Here is a 23937-nt window from a genome sequence, read left to right as displayed (position 1 = left end):
ATTTGATCTGTATTGGCTCCCTGGAGTATGTATTTCTGTCTGGAAGTAAAGTTTGCCCATGTAGGGCATGACTTCCCTGCCACACATCACTTTGTGGCTCTATCCTCTGAGGAAAACTAGGAAATGTCATTCTGAGACAGGGTTATGGACCTCTATGAGAGAATTCTGAGGACCCTTGTGAAACCTCCTCCCTGTCTTCCTTGGAGGTTGTGATGAGAAACACGCCGTCACTTTAAATAGGACTACATTTGTGGTACACATATGCCCTCTCATTTATCACAAGAAAACAGGCGTTTCTTCTCAAGTTTTAGAAAGGTCCTAGGGAGTTCTGGACCACAAGGGGAATTATGCATTTCAGACCCTTCTCAGAGAGAGAGAGAGAGAGAGAGAGAGAGAGAGAGAGATTGGAAAAGTTCTGTGACTTTTTAATTCCTTGATACATTGATGTCAAACCTTTTCTTCAAGGGTGACAAAAATAGGCCTTTAGCTGATGTGAAGATTTAGGCTGATTTTTCCTCACTGCTAGTTTATTCATTATAACATTATACTGTGTGAAATGTATATTTGATTCCTTAATCATTTCAAAGGTTGGTTATTTTCTTGCCTTTATATTAAGGTTTGTGTGTTCTGCAAGCCACTTTGTGAGCCCTGTGCAAGACAAAATATAGAATACAAACAAAAATAGATTTGATCCAAAGTATTGGCATCACTTGCTACCTCGAGTCCACATGGAGTTCTCCATCTTGGAATTGCTTGTGCCGCTAGTACAGGGATGGGGAACCAGTGGCCTTTCAGAGGCTGTGGAATTACAAGCAGCACCTGATATAATACTACTACTACTACTACTACTACTACTACTAATAATAATAATAATAATATTTGTATCCTGCCCATCTGGCTGGGTTTCCCCAGTCACTCTGGGCGGCTTCCAACAAAGATTAAAAATACATTAAAATGTCACACATTAAAAACTTCCCTGAACAAGGCTGCCTTCAGATGTTTTCTAAAAGTCTGGTAGTTGTTTTTCTCTTTGACATCTGATGGGAGGGCGTTCCACAGGGCGGGCGCCACTACCGAGAAGGCCCTCTGCCTGGTTCCCTGTAACTTGGCTTCTCGCAGTGAGGGAACCGCCAGAAGGCCCTCAGCGCTGGACCTCAGCGTCTGGGCAGAACGATGGGGGTGTTGCAAGTGGTTTCCCCACACAGGACACCTAGGCCAGGGGGCGCAAAATTGAGAAGACCCATAACTGAGAAGATCCATTTGGAGTGCCATATTTTGCCCATGCATAGGGTGCTATGTAATGAAAGATTACCAAAGTCTGCCCCGGCTACAAGCCCTACAATACCTGATCACTAGCCCTGCTGGCTGGCGTTGAAGGGAGTTTCAAGTCCAAAATCAGGAGAGCCCCCATTGTGGTATGATTCTGGGTGCATGAACTGTGGAGCCATGACAGAGGAAAACAGAAGTGCAGGCCTAGCTTTATGCCACAGTTAGGTTCAAGCGTGCCAACCCCCCACTTCTGCCAATGGGGTGCATGTTATATATATATATCGTATTTTTCGCTCTATAGGACGGACTTTTTCCCCTCCAAAAATTAAGGGGAAATGTGTGTGCGTCCTATAGAGTGAATGCAGGCTGCGCGGCTAAGCCCAAAGACAGAACATGGAGATGGAACGCTGCGGAACGCTCCGTCTCACTCTTCTAGCTTGGGGGTAGCTGCGCAAAGCCTCTGCAGGGCAGTGAGGTGCCTTCACCCTGCTGCCCTGCAGAGGCTAGAAAGGCTGTTCCCGAAGCCAGAACAGCGAGACGGAGCGCTCCGTCTCGCTATTCTAACTTGGGGATGGCCGCGCAAAGCCTCCGCAGGGCAGCGGGGTGCCTTCACCCCGCTGCCCTCCGGAGGTTACAAAGGCTGTCCTAGAAGCCTCAAGCCTTTGGAGTGCAGCGGGAACTCGCGCTGCGCTCCAAAGGCTTTGGGTCAGCGAAAGGAACCCGAAGCCTTTGGAGCGCAGCACGAGGTCCCGCTGCGCTCCAAAGGCTTCAGGGATCTTTGAGGCTGGCAGTGGGGGATAGCAGCGCTTCCCCCCACCGCCAGCCGCACAAGCTCGGGGGGCAGCGGGAAGGCGGTGTGCCGCCTTTGCGCTGCTCCCCGACCTCTTTGAGGCTTTTCCCCAAGAAGGGAGAAGGGACTGACTGGCAGTGTCAGTCCCTTCTCCCTCCTGGTCGAAAAGCCCGCAGGATCCGTGCGCTCCTTAAGGGGTGCGTGGCTTCTGCTGGCTTTTCTACGAGGTGGGGGAATTCCCCCACCTCATAGAAAAGCCCGCAGGAGCCGCATACCCTTTAAAGAGCACGCTGCTCTTGGGGGCTTTTCCCCGAGGGGGGACGCGAGACTGACTGGCCGTGTCAGTCCCTTCTCCCTCCTGGTCGAAAAGCCCGCAGGAGCCGTGCACTCCTTAAAGGGTGCATGGCTCCTGTGGGCTTTTGCGGGAAATGGGGGAATTCCCCCACCTCCCGCAAAAGCAGGGAGAAGGTCTGGGAGAAGCGCACAGGCTGTGCGCAGCCTGCCCGCTGCTCCCAGAGCTGGGGGGGGGAATCATATTTTTTCCCTTGATTTCCCCCTCTGAAAACTAGGTGCGCCCTATGGTCAGGTGCGCCCTATGGAGCGAAAAATACGGTATATATTTAAAAGTCCATAATCTTTTTATTCTGAACATTGCTTTCAGACAGTCCCTTCTCAAAGACTAAAAAGCACAATGACTTGTACCAAGACACAGGACGACATATGTCCAAGGACACCAAAACAGGAAACCTCATGTAAACTGAGACATCAGATTGAGAGTAATTAAGAAATAATCAAACTATGTAAATACAAAATTAACCAGGGGGCGGGGGGGGAGAAAAAGATATAAGCATATGGTCTTAGTGCAGATGGGCATTTCTTTCTGGTTTGCCAGGATTTAACACCACAAGCATCGCAAAAAGGAGAACCTCCCTCCCCACCTTTAGCGCCTCCTTCTGTCAGGACTCCTGCTCCTCCTTCTACAGCCACCCCGTCACTTCCCTTTCGGAGGTCCCCTGAGAAAACACCAATCCACACTGATTGGCTGCCCCATAAGGTCTTGTCCATTCAGTCCCTCCATGGCTTCCTGGGCTTTTTTGTACGTTTCATATTCTACAAGGGTGTAGCCCTTCAGGTAACCTGTCCGCCAGTCAAGATTCAGGTGGAGGTTCTTGATTTCCCTGAACTCTGCAAACTTGTCATGAATGTCCTCTTCGGTGGCCTCCTCATGGACACCCGTGACAAAGAGAATCCAGCCTTCCACCAATCTCTGGGGGCCCGGCTCATCCCCACCTTGCTCCATGCTGTCGTAATCCTCACGGACTTGGGCTCTGGAACCCTTCTCTGACCCAAACCTTTCCTCTTCTTTTCTTGTTCCTTCAGTTTGTGGATGTTTTTGTCACCATCCTCGTCCATGGCGAAGTCCTCACCGCCCGCCTCATGGAGGTGCAGTACGTCCGCCATCTTGGCCACTCCATGGGGTACATGTTATGACCACTTAACATGATACTATGAGACATCACTAATAAATGAGGAGTATATCGACGAAAACTGAGGGCACAGCTAAATTCAGCAGAGTTATTTGCAGCCGAGATTGATCACTTTGTGCATTCAGCATCGTGCATATCATTTCTGGCATGTTCTGTAGAACAGCCAGATCTCCAAAAATCTGATTTGTAAGAAAGGGGATAATTGAGAACAAACAGCTGCACTGAGCATTTGTGAGGTTATTTGTTCCCGGAGTGGGGTAGAGATTAACAATTTTAATTAACACCAAATCAATCTATAAAGATGTCTTAAGAAGAGGGTTGTTGGAACAGGGTCATTTTCATAGTTGAGCGTGTTGGCAAAGAGTCTGTAACAGCCCAGAAGTTACTCTGCCAAAACATTCACAAAGAGACTGTGACACAAAGGAATCAGACGCACTTATAACAGAAAAATACATGTGTCAGTAGGCTTTTCCCTGGAAATTGTGGGTTATAATCTCATGTGTGATAGCCAGCCAGAGGGATAATGAAGGGACCCTATTTTTAGCCGGGGCTGTGCTCTCTGGCCTACTTAGGATGATGATTGATCTAGCCCTAATAGCTCACTAGGGCAGCCTCCATCTGAATGGTGAAACACGGCAACATTTTTGAGAACTTTTCTCTCCGCTTTCTCTTGAGAGCATTAGAGAAACTTCTTAACAAGTTTTTATGAAACAGGGAACTACATTGTCTGGGAACAGGATGCAAAACTGTAGCAGCAATTTGACGAATTAATGAATGAATTAAAAAGGCAAGCAATTGTGACAGGGCAGCGTATTTCACAACCCCAATCTGCATGCCTTTCAAGCCTCTCACATTCCCTATGTAATGGCCAGACATGGGAACCATTAAGTGGGGGAATTACAGGGTGTTCAGAGCCCGCCAGCCTCCCGGGCACAGAGTACTCTCACTTTCCGCTTCAGTGTAGCTTTCCAACTGCCCAGTGGCTTTATACAGAATCAATAGGACAGGAAGGAAATCTAGATTCTTGGCACCATTAAAGGGGACACATATTGCTAGGCTACAGAGTGACTGTCAAACTGTGCAGATATTTAACTCTTAATGCATGTCTGCTTTCTTAAAATAGCTCCAGAGGATGCTGTTATCTTGCTTCCGTAGCTTTGGAATGAACTCCCCACATCTTCACCCTTTTTCTTTCTTTACCGCTTTCTCTGCAAAGAGTAGGGCTGCTTCCAGATGTGGGTGGTTTAGCAGCACCAAGCAATCCTGTTCTGCTTTAATCTAGAAGAAGAATCCCAGCCTCTGCTTTCAGAATCTGTTCTGTAGCCAGGTGAGCTGTTCTTCATTCCCAAGCCTCAAATGTTGAAATACAGTGGTACCTCGGGTTACATACGCTTCAGGTTACATACGCTTCAGGTTACAGACTCCGCTAACCCAGAAATAGTACCTTGGGTTAAGAACTTTGCTTCAGGATGAGAACAGAAATCGTGCTACTGCGGCGCGGCAACAGCGGGAGGCCCCATTAGCTAAAGTGGTGCTTCAGGTTAAGAACAGTTTCAGGTTAAGAACAGACCTCCAGAACGAATTAAGTACTTAACCCGAGGTACCACTGTAATGCCATTTCAATTATATGAGGTGGGGACCATGATGTAAGGGAATGCACTCCTAATCATGATACTCCCCCCCCCCCCGGGGGGGGTGGAGAAACAGGTATAAATGCAATGGCAGTTAGAAAGGGAAGAGTTAATGTTATGTGCTGAATCCTAGAACAATAGGATCCAGAATGCAGCAGTCTAATTGGTCTGCAGGAGCCACCTAATCCAGCTCCTGGATGAAGTGAATCAGCAATCTGATTGGCCTACAGGAGCAGCCCAGAATTAGCCAATCACGCAGGGTCCATTGTGTAAATAATGTATATATAGCTAGACATTTTGAGGAAAGTTTCATTCATTGCTACTAAGAGCTGAATAAAGAGCATGAAATTCACACTCAATTCTGAGTATATTTCAGTTAAAGTGAAGAGCCAATTTCCACAAAGGAAGGAAATGCAGGTTATAACTAGTCAAATCCTCATAAAACAGCTGGGGGGGGGGGATTGTGCAGTAGTTCACTTCTGTCAAATTGTCCATAAAGTCAAATTTTCTGAGTGGAGGGAATAAAACATGGGAGGAGGGTGTTTTGACCAGCATTGTATTTAAGTAATTTTGGAATCTGGACTTAGTGGTCTTACGGGGAGCCTCCTCTTGAGCTGGTAATGTCTGCTGCCTCACTTCAAGATGTGGTCATTTATTCCTCCTGTGTTTGAGGGACTGTCTTCTCCTGCCTCAAAGTCCTGCCCCAACACTGCCACTGGTTTTGATTATGATGCCGTGCAGATGCCCTGTTTAAAAGTGAGTGAATGAAGCACGGCTATTCCACAATAAATGCCCATTGTGGAGGCAGCCTACTAACCACATGAATCTTTGGCAGCCATTTTTATACCAGTTTCTGGCCTGTAGCAATGAGGAAATAACCCAGTGTCCTTAGGAATGACATCCTGCAAATAGGCGAGGCTTCATATGGCAACTCACAGACTGAGCAATCCATATTAGAGAATCCCCCAAATATCAATTAAGAGTTTAGAATAGACCTTTTTTAATTGTTGTGCACTAATTGGGCAAGTACCTTTTGCAGGCGCTAGACAGATGTGTGTTTCCTACAGGCGGTGGGGGGGGGGAGGAATCTCCAAAAGAAAGGGAATAATCTCTAGTGAAACCTTATAAATATTTAACTTCTCACCTAAAAAGAGATGTTTGCAGAGAAAAGAAGGTGAGCAAATTACTGTCGCACTCTCACGGAATATAGTAATAGATGATGGCACCCTTGAAAAAGATGTGTGATACTCTCCCAGTCCGTGTTAATTGAGAACAATTACTCTTGTGAGGGCTCTGTTTAAGTTCATGCCACAATATGCTGTAAAAAAGCACAATGTGAATTGGGTTAGCCTTTTATGCAAATCCTTACTGCACTTGGCATGGCTTAGTTATTATTGATGGCCACTAGTAGAGCATTGCTGCTTTTTAAAGCACCTTGCATGTGAGACAGTTGTACTGCAGAAGACATTACTTTTGCATTCCAGTTTTCACATTTCCCTTCTTCCATGCCCATGTCTACTGCACTCCCTGCATTGGAAGTTTCTGTTCCACACTTGGAGGCTGATGGATCCAATTGGTTTATGACTGGCACTCCTGTCGAAGCCCTGGCCAACTTGCGTGTCGAGGTCCCCAGGGCCACTCCAATAACTCACACTTCACACAGAATTTTTTGTTTAAGGGTTTTGGCATAATTTTGGCCACAACTTTATTAAAATACAAAAATGTGAGTGGTTGCTTAGGCATTGGTTGCGACTATCTGCCTCCACCATGGGGGACAGACTGACATTCCGCACGCCTGCGAAAGTCAGAAAAGGGGAATACACTTGGGGGTAGCGACGGAGCAGGGAACCTGCCCTCAGCCCTCCCCAAATGCAGCCAGGAGCTCTTGCAGTGGCCCGAGCCCCCTTGACAGAGTGGACAAGCAATAGTTAGCCCCCAATTCCTTTAACGGAATCCCTTGCAGCAGCAGCACTAGAGGGGCAGGCACAGCCAATCCATGCCCCTCAACCAACCAAACCATAAACCAATGCCTAACTGCAACCTTACAAGTTGTGACGATTTGCTACGCAGTAGGCAAAAACCAAATGGCCCCAGCCAATCAGCCAGATGGACAAAATTCCTACCGGGCCCCTGCCCCAAGAGCAGACGACCCCATGACAGGCATAGCAAGGTCAAAGCGAACAACCCTAATTCTAGGGAGGGGGGGACGGGCAATCCGATGCACGGGCGAAAAGAGGAAGCCCTAGCCTCGTGCAAGGAGTTTTAGCATTTCTGGCTGTCAATCAACAAATGGCAACATTAACTTCCTCCCAACAACAAGGGAAGCCCCAATCGCATCAGTGGCCAACGATCAATTAGCCCGCCCCCAACTTTGGAGTGTCCTGACAGCCCCCACCGCAACACGTGCTCTCCATGAAGGAGAACACGCTTTGTGGAACATCTGGATGGCTCAGGCCTTTGACACAACCTCCACTTTGTGGAGCCCACTTCCGTCCCTGGTAGGGTGATAGCTTAGGGTGAGGAAACAAGCTGGGAAACAGCTTGAACATGAGTGGAGGTAAACTCCAGTCAAACACTGGTGAGGACTAACATCACTGAGCATACTTTGCTGCCTCCATTGCATCCTCATTGTGCCATCCGGCAGAGCTTTTCCGAACCAGGATGAATGGCAATAAACAGCAACCCTAGTCTTTAATGTGCAGCAAAGCCGGCTGTTGTTTTTGCTGCAACAGAATAACCAGGCAGTGGTTAGCCTTCTAGAAATAATTCCAGATTGGGTTCTACCTGCAGCAAGTTTGGGGTAAGAGAAGTTGTGGTAGCAGGACAGATATGGGGCTGATTTGTACTTAGAAAAAATAGACTAAAGGCTTAGCTACACATAATGCCAACTGTGTTTTTACTATATATATTTTTAAGACAGGTAATGTTGGGAACACAGCACAGCATAAGGGGCTGGCCAAATCTGTGAAAATTCCTGCTTAAATCAGTACATGTGTGTCAGGGGAGGAGTTTCATTGTTTTCATGGTGGGGGAGAAGTTAAACCAGGGGTCGGCAAGGCTTACTGGGCATGGGCCAGATCACTCCATGGAGATACTCTGTGCAGTGCAGCGCGACGCCGGAAATTGCATCTGCGCATGTCTGCAGTGCCGGAAATCACTTCTGCACATGCCCAGACGCCGAAAATCGTGCCTGCACAGAAGCAATTTTTTTTTAAAATAATTTTTTATTAAGGTTTTAAACAAAGAAAAAAGAAAAACAACACACACAAAAAACAATACAAAACTTAACAATAAAAACACAAAACATAACAATTAAAAACAAACTCTCTTTTCCATTCCCAATTTTAAATTACTTATTTTCTGGACTTCCTCATACCTCCCTCTTTTGTATTCCAATCCACATTATTTGTCCAGCAGTTTCTTTTCCACTTTTTTAATCCCAATCTTTAATTTAATAAAATGTTAAAATATATAACTTCAACTTTTTTAAACCTAATCCTTGATCTTAATGTCATATAGCTTTAAATTTTTCCCTTTTATTATCAAATTTCCATTTCTTTAAACATCTTTAATCTTGATCTTTAATCTTAATCTATCCTTAACTTTAACCTGTACAGCTGGAAACCACTTATTTTCAATCCAACATCACTCTAACATTCCTTAATTTTGCAATGTTTCTGAAGATAGTCTTTGAATTTCTTCCAGTCTTCCTCCATCGACTCTTCTCCCTGGTCACGGATTCTGCCAGTCATTTCCGCCAATTCCATATAGTCCATAAATTTCATCTGCCATTCCTCCAGCGTCGGAAGTTCTTGTGTCTTCCAATACTTTGCGATGAGTATTCTTGCTGCTGTTGTTGCATACATAAAGAAAGTTCTATCCTTTTTTAACACCATTTGGCCTACTATGCCCAGGAGAAAGGCCTCTGGTTTCTTGGGGAAGGTATACTTAAATACCTTTTTTAATTCATTATATATCATTTCCCAGAACGCCTTAATCTTTGGGCACGTCCACCAAAGGTGAAAAAAAGTACCTTCAATTTCTTTACATTTCCAACATTTGTTATCGGGCAAGTGATAGATTTTCGCAAGCTTGACTGGGGTTATGTACCACCTGTATATCATTTTCATAATATTCTCTCTTAAGGCATTACATGCCGTAAATTTCATACCTGTGGTCCATAACTGTTCCCAGTCAGCAAACATAATGTTATGACCAACGTCCTGTGCCCATTTAATCATAGCCGATTTTACCGTTTCATCTTGAGTATTCCATTTCAGCAGCAAGTTATACATTCTTGACAAGTTCTTAGTCTTGGGTTCTAACAATTCTGTTTCTAATTTGGATCTTTCCACCTGGAAGCCAATTTTCCTGTCCAATTTAAATACCTCCATTATTTGATAATAATGAAGCCAGTCTCGCACTTTGTTTTTTAGTTTTTCAAAACTCTGCAATTTCAGTCTATCTCCGTCTTGTTCCAAAATTTCCCAATATTTCGGCCATTTGACCTCCATATTGACTTTTTTCAAGGCTTTCGCTTCCATTGGTGACAGCCGCACAGAAGCAATTTTTGGCGTCTGGGCATGCGCAGAAGTGATTTCCGGCATCTGGGCATGTGCAGAAGTGATTTCCGGAGCCGCAGAAGAGAGTCCCTGTGCTGCGCCAGACTAGCGCAGTGCACGGGGACTTGTCGAGTGGGCTGCTCGGTTCAGGGGTGGCTCGGGGGCCAGTTAAACGGCCTCTGTGGGCTGCTTCCAGCCCATGGGCCTTAGGTTGCCAACCCCTGAGTTAAACCTTGCTTTTTGCAAGTTGTATTCCCAATGAGCATCACTCCCCCACACAAGCTGAAATGCTTGTGACAAGTTTGAATTTGGTGCTGCCTGTATACTTGTTTTTGCATCTCTTCCCATAATGCTTCGCAGCCTGTACACACATAAATAAGCACATGGCTACAGAAGAATGCCATAGTTGATTGGCATAGGCCGAGAATATTGCACCGTGGGCATTTGGTCCACAGGTTGAGACAGCTTTGGTGCTCCCTGTTTAGTGTCATTATGGTAGTTGCAGAGATGGACAGACCAATCTGATTCCACTTCATGTCACTTTTGCATGTGTTGGTTCAATGTCTATTCCATCCTGTTTCCACATTAAACTATGAACTGTTGTTTATTTTTAAAAAATCCGTATGGAAATTATCACAAAATATTGATTTTATACCAAAGTACAGATTTCCAAAGCCAGTACTGGAAACGTCAGTTGTTGTTGTTTAGTCATTTAGTCGTGTCCAACTCTTCGTGACCCCATGGACCAGAGCACGCCAGGCACTCCTGTCTTCCACTGCCTCCCGCAGTTTGGTCAAACTCATGCTGGTAGCTTTGAGAACATTGTCCAACCATCTCATCCTCTGTCGTCCCCTTCTCCCCTTCAGAGAAGTGTGAAATCTGAAGAATAACTCCAATTTGGTCTGGGAAGCAAGAGTTTTGCCTGTTCACTTAAAAACACAGACCAAATGAAATTTGCTTCCCTCCCTGTATAGTTGCAATGCCTTCTACATATTATTTCTAGGATCCAAGTGGCATAGTTGGTTATAAAGAAATCCTATTTAGTTCAATAGACTGAAATATTGGCTTATTTTGCAATGTTCATTTTTTTAAAAGACTGAAATAAATCTAACATTATCACCATCAATAGCCCAGGACACACATATTCACCATGCATAATGGTTATTATGGTAACTGCTGGCTCCCACATTATTATTAGTAGTAGAAGTAGTAGTAATAGTAACAGTAAACTTGTAAGTCTCTCACTGCAAAAGTGTCTCTAAGCAATGAACAATAAATTAAGAGCCAAAGGCATAGCATAAAAACAAACAGAAGAAATTCAATAAAATTACAATGACCCCTAAACTCACCCAGAAGTGCTGTAGAGATAGAATATAAAAATGGTGACCAAACTGATCTATTTTTCTAGTGTTGAACAAGTTGCTCACTCAGTCTTTAAATGGTTACATGTGTCAGAGGGCCTGGGCCAGGTTCCCGGTCATTTCACATTTAGCCAAACAGAACTCCCCTTTGCTTCTAGGCATTTTCTCACCAAGAAATGCAAGCATAACCATCCTCCTTCCTGGCCTTTGAATACTTTAACATGAGATGAAAACACAGATTGAAGTCTAAATGACTTACAGCCGCCTAAGGAGTCTTTTGTGATAAATGCTGGAATTGTAGAAATCTCATTTTGGTGTTTATGTGGTGTGAAGGCTAAGTGAGTTCATATTTCCATTTAGTAAATCAGTGGTCAGCTAGATGGCTTTCATATGGTAGCAGAAGTGGCAGGAGGAGAAAGTAATAAGATTTATTGGAAAACATAAGCTTAAATATGGTTGTTGTGACCACAGAAAGTTTCCAAAGTCCCAAAAGACCATTTCTCGTTCACTTACCCCCCACTGAAACCATGTTACACTTCTTTGGTTTGTTGCTGAAATGATGAGATTAAATGGTAAATAATAAGCGATAATCATAACCAGCCATATTACACAGAATAGAATTGAAAGTCATGGGCAGAACATCTGTCATTCTGTCTTCCCTCACTCTAAGATGCAAAGTGTCTGTTTCACATGGCTATACTAACAGCCTTATAATGGCTGTAAAAAATTAAAGGCAGACCCTCGCGGGAGTCTCCCTTGAGCAGCTTTTAAAATCTGAGGATGCAAATTTCAGAGGGAGCTGCCATTAGTGGTGTTATACAATATTCCCTTTTCAGGAATAGAGGGGTTGGTGGTCCACCCTTTGACATGAACTAGCCTAACCTCCAGCTTGGGATCAGCCTGTGCTATGACAACCTTTGATGCTTCTCTTATGGAAACACTTCGCAAGCACTTCCACATGAGCTGACAAATTACTATGAGCAGTAACCTTTGTACCCAGTCCTCATGTGATATGATAATTCTTGGCATAGCTCTTTAGATGGCCTGCCATTGCATTGTGGGATTTCACAGCCCCCCGTCTATTTCAATTAGCCTATAATAAAATGCTACCATATTTTTCAGTCATTGCTCAGAGTTGAGCACATGCATCATCCCTGTTAACATCCTTTAGGGTGAGGAAGGCTCCGCTAAAGCAAAAGTTCCCAATTCTTGTATAAAAGGAAACGGTTAATTAAATTTGTCTTTGTATGTTGAAACTAATTCTCGAGCCCGCTCACGGTCTCAGAAGGAAACTCAGTTTTAGAGACACATACTTTGTGCTCCTTTATCTCCATCACACATTCATAGCCAGCTTATTAGATAAATGAGGAAAGCTGTCACAACCAGACTTGGAGCTGCTTCACATGTTTAGGACTATGTCAGGTGGTGGTGGAAAGACAAGACGGAGGTGAAAAATACTTCTGAGCTACATGGGAAGGGAACAAAGAACAACAGGTGTGGTGAGTGAGTATACCCTGTTGTATGCCTGTCTGGTGTGCTCCAGAGCCCATAGTGTGCCAACCATATCACCTGGCATCTGTTTCTATAAAGGCAGGAATCTAAGAGAGAGACGTTTGGGTTGGGACAGGATCCCATGTCTAATCCAAAGATCCACAGTGACATAGGATCAGACTTTAAAATAAAAACTAGGAGCTCTGTATCCTCATTCCTTCATTGACCAGTCTTTCTCCATGTGCGGCCAACAAAAGAGGTTTAAAGACTCTCTCTAGGCCATGGGTAGACAAACTAAGGCCCGGGGGCCAGATCTGGCCCAATTGCCTTCTAAACCCGGTCCGGGAATCAGCGTGTTTTTACATGAGTAGAATGTGTCCTTTTATTTAAAATGCATCTCTGGGTGATTTGTAGGGCCTGCCTGGTGTTTTTACATGAGTAGAATGTGTGCATCTCTGGGTAATTTGTGGGGCATCGGAATTTGTTCATTTTTATTTTTCAAAATATAGTCCGGCCCCCCACAAGGTCTGAGGGACAGTGGACTGGCCCCCTGCTGAAAATGTTTGCTGACCCCTGTTCTAGGCAAATCAAAACAATCTAGTATAAACACCGACAACTGGGAGACACTGGCCTGCGAGCGCTCCAATTGGAGAACAGCCTTGACCAAAGGTGTCATGGGCTTTGAAGACACTCAAATGCAGGATGCAAGGGAGAAAAGTTCTAAGAGGAAGGCACGCTTGGCAAATCCACACCATGATCAACTCCTGCCCGGAAACCAATGTCCCCACTGTGGAAGGATGTGTGGATCCAGAATTGGCCTCCACAATCACTTATGGACTCACTGTTAAGACTGTGTTCATGGAAGACAATCTTACTCAGCTATGAGTGATTGCCAAAGAAGAAGAAGAAGCAGTTGTGATACCATCCCTTGAAGCTGGTGCATGTGTGTATTTTTAGGCCTTAAAACAGTATTGTCACTTGAGCTCTCCAAAGGAATGAGTGATCATAGGAGGAAGAAAATATAAAGAGTCAAATGGCATATTGGGAATAATAAGGGTGGCACTTTCAAATGAATGAATGTTCGTTGTTTTAGCTCTAGCCCCTAACAAAAGCAAAACTGTTGTCTATGTACTTAGTGATGGTGGTTTACAAATCCTAATGCGCTTGAATTGCAAACAGAGGGGCAAAAGCTTTTTTGTTTAATGCATGTTAAGGTCAGATTGCAGCATGTAAGAGAAGCAAGAGGCCAGCCTCCTCAGAGACCTATTCTGCTAGAAGGCCAAGAGTCTACTTAATAATAACATACTTAGGCCGGTCTCCCATGGGTGCTCCAAGGATAATGCTTGTAAAGTGCTTTGAAGATGCAAAGTGCAATCTAAGTACTAAGAATTAGTAACCTTCAGAAGAGCCCTGATGAGAGGGATAAAAGTGCCTGGAGCCACTACTTCCCTCCATTCAGCCTCATATGTCCGTATCATGAAGGCATAGGGAACAGGTCGACCTAGTTTATAATGCAGCGTAGAAGGCAACTCCTACTTTGTTGCTTCGTCCAACACACAGAAAGAGCCTTGTGTTCAGGGTTAAGCAGTGCAATTGCTATACCAATACATCATTCCTAACAATGATCTTTCAGAGCTGTTGACATCATGCTACCACTTTGCTGCAGGTAGACATGTCAGGGTAGAAATAGGATTAGCACAGTGGTGGGGAACCATCTCCCACTAGTGATTGGGGAAGCCAGAGGCAAAAGCAGGCTGAGCAATACATATAAATTTTAAACTAGGCTAGTTTCCACATACACTTACACACCCCTCTTTGTTCTCCATTGAGAGTTCAATGACATGTTCTATATCAGGCAAAACAAACTCAAGGTATGTGTGAAGCAGGGATGAAGTTCCCCAGTGGTTTTCTTGGGGATTGCTTTATATTTGAAATATTGTTTTTGTTTTTTTGACTTGTTAGCCACCTTGTGTTTTATCAAAGTAGGCTGGATATATGTTTTTTTAAACGAGTCAATATTGGGGACACCATTTGCATTTCCCTCAGCAACCCAGAGCATCACTACAGAAGAGCACTGTGGGGGGTTAAAATGGCGGCTTCAGAATCCTCCTCCTACTTGCCACTGATGTTTGGCTGTGTCCTTTTTCGGCCCAATAAAGGTTCTGTGGCATTGAAAAACCTTCATAAGCCCTGCACTGATGAGAGCCATTGGTCCAATACGAAAAGGTTGCCACCCCTTTACCGAGAGCGCCCCATCTTCCATGCCTTTGTGGCCATGCCCCGTGGAAGCTATTAACAAGCTTATTAGCACTAACAAATCCTTTTATGAGGCATTTTGGAAGGCCTTCCCCTACCAAGGAGCAATGAACAGTTAATTTCCCTTCCATGCTTCACTTTCAGTATGTAAATAATTAATCACATTGATATTCTATCAATACATCTTTCTTTAATGTTTAAACACGTGTTAATAATTCAAATATCTATGGGTGACCTCTCTGCACTCCTGTGATTTTTGAAAGCCCCAGTGCTCTTTGAAGGAAGTCTATCCTTATCATGTACAGCACAAGTTAAAAGCCTTTTGTTTCATGATCTCCCTCCCTCCCCCTCTTGCAACCCTTCCAGCAGGCCTCCTTTTCAGAAGGTGTCCTCTTTGCCTGCAAGGCCCCAGTGCAGTTTTTAATGGAATACAAAGTTCAAGGAGTTCGAACCACCAATTCAATTATAATAAACAGGCACAGCGAACCACAGGCTGATTGACAAAGGCAGCGCGATGTGAAATCTGTTCACCCTCAGTTACATCTTCAGGATGTGTTCTTGTTCGAGGACAAAATGTGAATGGGGGAGACTGGGTTCCATCTACATAATGAACTGGTGGAATCAAATGGCTCTTCAAAGCATACTTACCATAAAGACTGTGATTTCTCCCACAGTTTTCTTCGACACACATAGCATATGACTGGGCATTTATCACTACACAATTGCTTCCAGGACTATCTATCTATCCATCTATATCTATCTATCTATCTGTCTATCTATCTATCTATCATCTATCTAGCTATCTACCTATCTAGCTATCTAGCTATCTAGCTATCTATCATCTATCTATTTAACAGGCTTTATATACTGTCCTGTTTAATCCTAAAAAAAACCCTCAAAGCATTGTCATTGTACGTTTCCAAGCACAATTCAAAGTGTTGGTGTTGACCTTTAAAGCCCTAAACGGCCTCAGCCCAGTATACCTGAAGGAGTGTCTCCACCCCCATTGTTCTGCTCGGACACTGAGATCCAGTGCCAAGGGCCTTCTGACGGTTCCCTCACTGCGAGAAGCAAAGCTACAGGGAACCAGGCAGAGGGCCTTCTCAGTAGTGGCACCCGCCCTATGGAACGCCCTCCCACCAGATGTCAAAGAGATAGACATCTGAAGGCAGCCCTGTTTAGGGAAGTTTTTAATGTGTGACATTTTAATGTATTAATCTTTGTTGGAAGCTTTGTTGGAATTTTTGTTGGTGACTGGGGAAACCCAGCCAGATGGGCAGGGTACAAATAATAAATTATTGTTGTTGTTGTTGCTGCTGTTGTTGTTATCATTATTAACCTGTCCCCCTGTCCCCCATTGGTTTCATACATCACCCATTGTGGGATCCAGGTTAGCTAATGCATTTGACACCTTAAGATGTAGACCCTCTGTGGGCTAGGGTTAACATGCAAGAACTTCAGTAGATTTTCCAGCTTTCATTTTCCAGCTTTCCCCCCACCCCATTTGAACCAGGGGTTCAACCATATCGTAAACCTAATGCGTATTATCTAAGTACTAAGCAGGTTCATGCATTTACAGATTTGAACAGACATTCTGATCTCCAAGACAATAGTACACGATCCAGTTCTCTCCACCCCCTTCATCCAGCCCGGACACTGAGGTCCAGTACTGAGGGCCTTCTGGCGGTTCCCTCCCTGCGAGAAGTGAGGTTACAGGGAACCAGGCAGAGGGCCTTCTCAGTAGTGGCACCTGCCCTGTGGAACGCCCTCCCAGCAGATGTCAAGGCAATAAACAACTATTTTACTTTAAAAAGTCAACTGAAGACGGCCCTGTTTAGGGTAGTTTTTAATGTCTGATGCTGTATGGTTTTTAATATTCAGTTGGAAGCTGCCCAGAGTGGCTGGGGAAACCCAGCCAGATAGGTGGGGTATAAATAAATTGTTATTATTGTTATTATTACTACTACTGCTGCTGCTGCTCTAAGCTAGTGCCTGCTTAGTCTGTACTATTTTTCCAATGGGCATCATAATATATGATTTGGCCTCCCAGAAATGCCTTCATTCTGTCCCACAGAAGTGCTCTGCTGACAGTAGACAAGTCATCAAATGGCAGGAGATCCTTGATTTCTGTTTTGATTGTTTGTTGAAAGTGTAGCTCCTGTAGCAGTGATGTATTCGGTTTCTAGTGTGAAGATCTTTCACTTCCCATATTCTGAAAATGAATTGTGATAGTCACTAGGGTACGATCTGATATTATATAAGGCCCTATAAGTAACACAGCCAATAATGGGAGTGGAGATCAGAAAATAGTCATGCTGCGAGCTTATTTGATAGTCTTTGGCAGATAAGTTATAACCCTTAATCTGTGAGCGATCCATCCCTACCTAAATGTACTCCATACTTTGCCCTGTACAACTGGGGACACGTCTGCAGAAGACAGCTTCCCCCTATGCATGCCTCCACCTGGATTGCAGCAAATGTAGCACAGCTTCACTGTGCTGGCCCTACATTTCTGCACAACAAAGCAAAACTCTGTGTCTGCTTGTACGTGAGCAAGCTGAGATGCCAGTATAGCTATAGAGCAGTGCCACCAAGTGATTAACTGATTTAAGTAGCCGGAATGGAATATTGCATGACCACAAGCTTAATGTGAGTCAACAGTGCGATGCAGCAGCAAAAAAAGGGCTAATGTTATTCTAGGCTGCATCAACAGAAGTATAGTGTCCAGATCAAAGGAAAGAATAATACCACTCTATTCTGCCTTAGTCAAACCACACTTGGAATACTGTGTCCAATTTTGGGCACCACAATTTAAGAAGGATGTTGACAAGCTGGAATGTGTGCAGAGGAGGGCAACCAAGATGATCAAGGGTCTGAAAACTAAACCTGATGAGGAACGGTTGAAGGAGCTGGGTATGTTTAGCCTGGAAAAGAGGAGACAGAGAGGAGATATGATAGCCATCTTCAAATATCTTAAGGGCTGTCACATGGAGGAGGGAGCATGCTTGTCTTCTCCTGCTCTGGAGGGTAGGACTCGAACCAATGGCTTCCAGTTGCAAGAAAGAAGGTTCTTACTCAACATCAAGAAGAACTTTCTGATGGTAAAAGCTGTTCAACAGTGTAACAGACTCCCTCCAGAGATGGTGGATTCTCCTTCCTTGGAGGTTTTAAAACAGAGATTGGATGGACATCTGTCCTGGATGCTTTAGCTGCAGGGGGTTGGACTAGATGACCCTTGGGGTCCCTTCCAACTCTACAATTTTTTTATTCTATGATATTTTAATGAGTAATACAAGAGATGGCTGTCATTCCTAGTATAAATACAGAACCAGATTTTTCCCCTTCTCTCCTAATGCTTCACTTTCTGTGCTTCCTGCCAACTCCATTTTCTTTCTTCTTTCTTTCTATCAGTATTTTTGATATGTTGCTGCTGCTGCTGTTGCTACTATTATTATTATAATACCATCATTGTGCATAGCAAGTCACAGAAAACAAGAGAGTAGGTCCCTGCCCTGAAGTGCTTACAATGTAAAATTCAATACAGGGGAAACAACAGAGGACAGAGGAGGCAGGAGTAGACAGGAGATGAATGGGCAATTATTGCAGTTAAATGTACTTAGGATAACTTTCAGACTTAGTTATAGTGGGCCCTATTGGAAATACGCTGTCATATAATGACATTATCATTAACCTTACTGAGTGACATTATCTTACTAACATTTCTTTCCTAAATACACTTATGCTCAAATTTACATGGTATGATTATTTCCTCTGTGGCCTTTAAAAAACAAAAACAAAAAACACCGAGACTTGGAGCAGCCTGCATCTGATCTGAAGCACAGGCAGAGAGAAGCTCACTACTTTCCCTCAAGCTAACCTAAAAGTCAGTTCCAGAACTAAAGCAGAATATAGCTCAAGTTTAGCTCTCATGTCTGCTTTATTTGCTTTTTTCTGGAAGCAAATAACAGGGAAATGAGAGCTAAGCCTTTAAGTCATGTGAAAGCTCAAATATAATGCGGAAATTAACAGTTAGGGAAACATCAGGAGAACGGAATAAACTGCCCTATGATGTCAGGATGTGTCACTTCAGTTTTGTACATCTCACTTCTGCCTCCATGACATACTTGAAATCTCTTAAAGTTCAGTACAGATGTTGGGCGGGGCATAAAGGCTGTCATTTTTCACACTTTTAGCCAGAACCATGAAACAATAGGCAGGTGTTTCTTAAGAAGAAAATTTCATGTGGTTAACAATCAGCATGCTATGAATTTTTGGATTGCTGTGTTCAAGTCCCCCCACAGCCAAATAAACAAGCAGGAACATGAAGAGGCATTACATGGTGGGATAACTCACTAAGTGGAGGCTGTTTTCAGAAGCAAAAGTAACAGGCGATCCTGCCCTCTGGCCCACTGGATGGTTTTAGTTTTCAGGAATGACCCAAAAGGAAGAAATCCATGCCTGTTAATGATGAACTTTCCAAGCCCAGTTGCTTCATTCTCCAGTGAATGGCCAGTTTTAACCAGGAGCTACATGCATAGCTGTCAACTGTCCCTTATTTGGCAGGAAACTCCATTATCCCAGCGCCGTGTCCCGCTGATGTCCCTTATTGATGGTGTCCCTTAAATTTCCCAGGTTTCAAAGGAAGCAGCTCCTCTCCCTCCCTCCCTGCCGGCGAGGGGGAGGGAGGCTCCAACTGTGTTGCTTGGCTGCGTTGCTCACCTAATAAGGAGTCTAAGAACGACTGGGGGGTGGAGCTTGCATGCTGATCAAATCAGCTGATCAAATCAGCTGCATTGCCTGGGGACTCGCCTTTGCTCAGCGCTTCCCAGCGGAGAGGTGACGGTGGTTTTCCTTGCTGCATCCCCTTTGCCGGGTTGCTGCGCTGTGGGAACCACCGCTTGAGGCTTCGTTTGGCTGCTGGCTGGGCTTTCTGCCTTTGGCTCAGAGGGGCTCAGAAGTTGAACATACCTGTGCTTGGAAAATCCCTTATTTTGGCTGCTGATCCCTTATTTTCGAGGCTGCTGGTCCCTTATTTTCAAATCTGTAAGTTGACAGCTATGGCTGCATGTATGTTTAAGCAGGAATTAACGGTAAGCGGGTGGCGCTGTGGGTAAAACCTCAGCGCCTAGGACTTGCCGATCGTCAGGTCGGCGGTTCGAATCCCCGCAGCGGGGTGAGCTCCCATTGCTCGGTCCCAGCGCCTGCCAACCTAGCAGTTCGAAAGCACCCTCGGGTGCAAGTAGATAAATAGGGACCGCTTACTAGCGGGAAGGTAAACGGCGTTTCCGTGTGCTGCGCTGGCTCGCCAGATGCAGCTTGTCACACTGGCCACGTGACCCGGAAGTGTCTTCGGACAGCGCTGGCCTCTTAAGGGAGATGGGCGCACAACCCCAGAGTCGGACACGACTGGCCCGTACGGGCAGGGGTACCTTTACCTTTACCTTTATCATTGCCATTTACCAAATGTGATACCATTAGAAGAACTTGTTTGATCACATGTGTCCTTTAAAAAAATATTTTAAAAATAGATGATTATTTAAGAGTCATGTCGCATGAAAGCTGCAATGGAACACTTCCCATCCCCTTCCAACAATAAATGCTACATTCCTGAATTTGCATAAAGCAACAAGAAGACAGCTTTTTAAAAGACGGACACTTCGATTCTATGCATACTTGAATACACAGCATACATTTAAAGCACACATGCCCAGAAGAATCCTGGGAACTGCAGTTTACCCCTCACATAGCACCCTTAACACACTACAGTTCCCATGATTCTTGGAGGCTAGGGTCGAATGTGCTTTAAATGCATGTGTGTACGCAAGCAAATGCTGTTTATTTCATTGGACTCCTTGTCATTTAACTCTGCTTAGGATTGCATACTTACGACGTTGTTACCAATGGCAACTTACCCTGAGCTGGCATTCCAGCCTCCTCCTTCCTGAGGCATCTGTGCCTTCACTCCTTTGATTAAGGGACCGTCAGCATTCAAAGCAACACCATCTGCCTCAGTGGTGATTGTCTTGTTTGTTTCCGTTTATATCCCGCTTTTATGCAGCTTCACATTGAAACTGTGGTTCTAAATTCTTATTTAGCCGTGGGAGCTCATTGGGTCAGTGGAAGAAAGTCCCATTTTGGGGGCTAACTCTTACCTCACATATGGTTGTGTGGATGCAGTGGGATCACATACACAATAATAAATATATATGTCCAACAAAAGAGAGGTGTGGCGATCATACAGGGTTCCCGGATGTTTAACGGTCTATTGATCCCTGTGCCACCACTGTGATCGCTTCCCCGCTGCCACCAACCAGTTACTCTCTGGTAAAACACTGAATCCAGTCAGTTGTTAAAAGTGAACCACAAAAAACAAGTTTATTTTACAAACATTAACAAGTTTATGGTTTCTCCGATAATATTCCTGTCGGTATCTTAACTTTAGTTTCTTTACTGGCCTATACCTTCCTAATACCTTCTGACTGATTATCTCAACTGTTTGACTGACTCCTCTTAACAAATTCTCTCCCTCTCTCACACCAGACTAGCCCAACCCACAGACTTATCTTCCCTTGCTCGTCTAACTCCAGACTGTCTTCTCAACCACTCTAACTCTAACTTTCCTTAACAAATTCTATCTGTGCTTAAACCTTATACAGTGGTACCTCGCAAGATGAATGCCTCGCAAGACGAAAAACGCGCAAGACGAAAGAGTTTTTCGTTTTTTGAGTTGCTTCGCAAGACGAATTTCCCTATGGGCTTGCTTCGCAAGATGAAAATGTCTTGCGAGTTTGTTTCCTTTTTCTTAAAACCATTAATACCGTTAAAACCGTGCTTCGCAAGATGAAAAAAATCGCAAGACAAAAAAACTCGCAGAACGAATTAATTTCGTCTTGCGAGGCACCACTGTACATAGTTAACTCTGCCTCTTGGGTTCCCATTCGTTAGTCATTTTACAATTAGTTAACCCTTTCCCTATGAACCCAGTATGATGTCACACACATAGGAGGGCAAACGCCATAAGAGGCGCTTCTGTGTTTATGCTTGTGCGTGCATAAGCATGTTCCAGACATGTATGAGAACACACACAGCAATGAGAAGACGCCTGCTGCCACAGTGCCACTCTCTGCCCTATGCACATTCGTTGAACATATGGAGCCCCAGAGGCTTTTCTGAAAAGTCACTCAAGAAAGCACAGTACCACCAAATCCCATAGTTGCTGGAGAGGTTTTAGAGAGGAGGACATAGTGGGACTCTGTTCATGTGCTAATGCAGGGGTAGGCAACCTAAGGCCTGTGGGCCGGATCCGGCCCAATCGCCTTCTAAATGCCACCCACAGATGGTCCGGGAATCAGCATGTTTTTACATGTGTAGAATGTGTCCTTTTATTTAAAATGCATCTCTGGGTTATTTGTGGGGCCTGCCTGGTGTTTTTACATGAGTAGAATGTGTGCTTTTATTTAAAATGCATCTCTGGGTTATTTGTGGGGCATAGGAATTTGTTCTTTTTTCACCTTCAAAATATAGTCCGGCCCACCACATGGTCTGAGGGACGGTGGACCGGCCCACAGCTGAAAAAGGTTGCTGACCCCTGTGCTAATGGCATACAGTGGTACCTCGGGTTAATAACTTAATTCGTTCTGGAGGTCCGTTCTTAACCTGAAACTGTTCTTAACCTGAAGCACCACTTTAGCTAATGGGGCCTCCAGCTGCTGCCGCGCCGCCGGAGCACGATTTCTGTTCTCATCCTGAAGCAAAGTTCTTAACCCAAGGTAATAGTTCTGGGTTAGCAGAGTCTGTAACCTGAAGCGTATGTAACCCGAGGTACCACTGTACTTTCCTAAATGAGTGCTGCACAAGTCCTACTGTGAAGAAAACAGCAAAGTTGAAAATTGCAGCCCTCCCAAGTCAATAGGTTACCAGTCACTGCTAGATACACCTGTTTCCCACATAATGTTTTTATATATCAGGTTGAGATGTATTTCTTCCTTTAGGCCTAAGGAGATGCCTGATTTAAGAAATAGCTTCTTCTGCTTCTGGGTTGCTGTTTTATGATGTTTATTAGTTTTATGCTCTGTATTTTAATGAATTGTTTGTGTAACCAACCTAAGGTAAAAGTAAAGGTACCCCTGCCCGTACGGGCCAGTCATGTCCGACTCTAGGGTTGCGTGCTCATCTCGCTCTAGAGGCCGTGAGCCGTCGCTGTCCGAAGACACTTCCGGGTCACGTGGCCAGCGTGAAGAAGCTGCAGCTGGCGAGCCAGCACCAGCGCAGCACACGGAAACACACCGTTTACCTTCCCGCTATAAAGTGGTACCTATTTATCTACATGCACTTAAGAGTGCTTTCGAACTGTTAGGTGGGCAGGAGCTGGGACCGAACGACGGGAGCTCACCCCGCCGCAGGGATTCGAACCGCCGACCATACGATCGGCAAGTCCTAGGCACTGAGGTTTTACCCACAGCGCCACCCGCGTCCCAACCCGCGTAACCAACCTGGGTTGGGTATAATACAGAAGAGAAGGAGAATTGATTTATTATTATTACTGAAGAGCATTTTGTTGATGTTGAAATGTCATATTTTTTTGTCTGCCCGCCATTCTCATTCTTACTGGGAGAAAAATATCTATGACAGGTTATTAAACCATGGCTAGTAGAAGCAAGCTTCAAAGCACTCATTTTAAAAGCTTTTTATTTGTGCAATTAAGTGCACAGTTTTTTGCACACTCTATGAAAATGGCTTGTGGTACGTTATTTACTCAAGAAATACTATGTTTTAAACAAAAGAACATGTTTTGCGGAGTCCTGTTATGAAACAACACTGCCCAGTAAACTAGGAACTTTTCCTCAAGGAACTGTGTTCAAACATGTGCTAGAAAGTGGTTTATGAACATATTTAAGTATTTACATTCTGAAGACAATACAGCTCACCAGCCATGTTGAAAGCCTCTAGAAGAAATGTGACTTTCACATCCACCTAGCTCTTAGCACATGTCTACAGCAGTTCTGCTGCAGCCAAAGTCTTTCCCAGCCCCCTGAGATCCTTTAACTGGGCATGCCAGGAATTCAACCCAGTACCTTTTCCATGCAGATC

General features: G+C 44.5%; 1 pseudogene across 1 annotated transcript; it reads right to left on the bottom strand.

The window, feature by feature from the left end:
* Nucleotides 1-2674: 2674 nt before the first annotated feature.
* LOC308458296 (RNA-binding protein 8A pseudogene) lies at nucleotides 2675-3556 on the bottom strand (annotated as a pseudogene). The gene has a single exon. The product of its transcript is annotated as an RNA-binding protein 8A pseudogene (transcript).
* Nucleotides 3557-23937: the final 20381 nt, after the last annotated feature.

This window comes from Podarcis pityusensis, assembly GCF_964106645.2.
Source record: "Podarcis pityusensis genome assembly, chromosome: 11".
NCBI classification, from domain to species: Eukaryota; Metazoa; Chordata; class Lepidosauria; order Squamata; family Lacertidae; genus Podarcis; species Podarcis pityusensis.
This window is presented reverse-complemented; position numbering and strand designations above follow the sequence as displayed.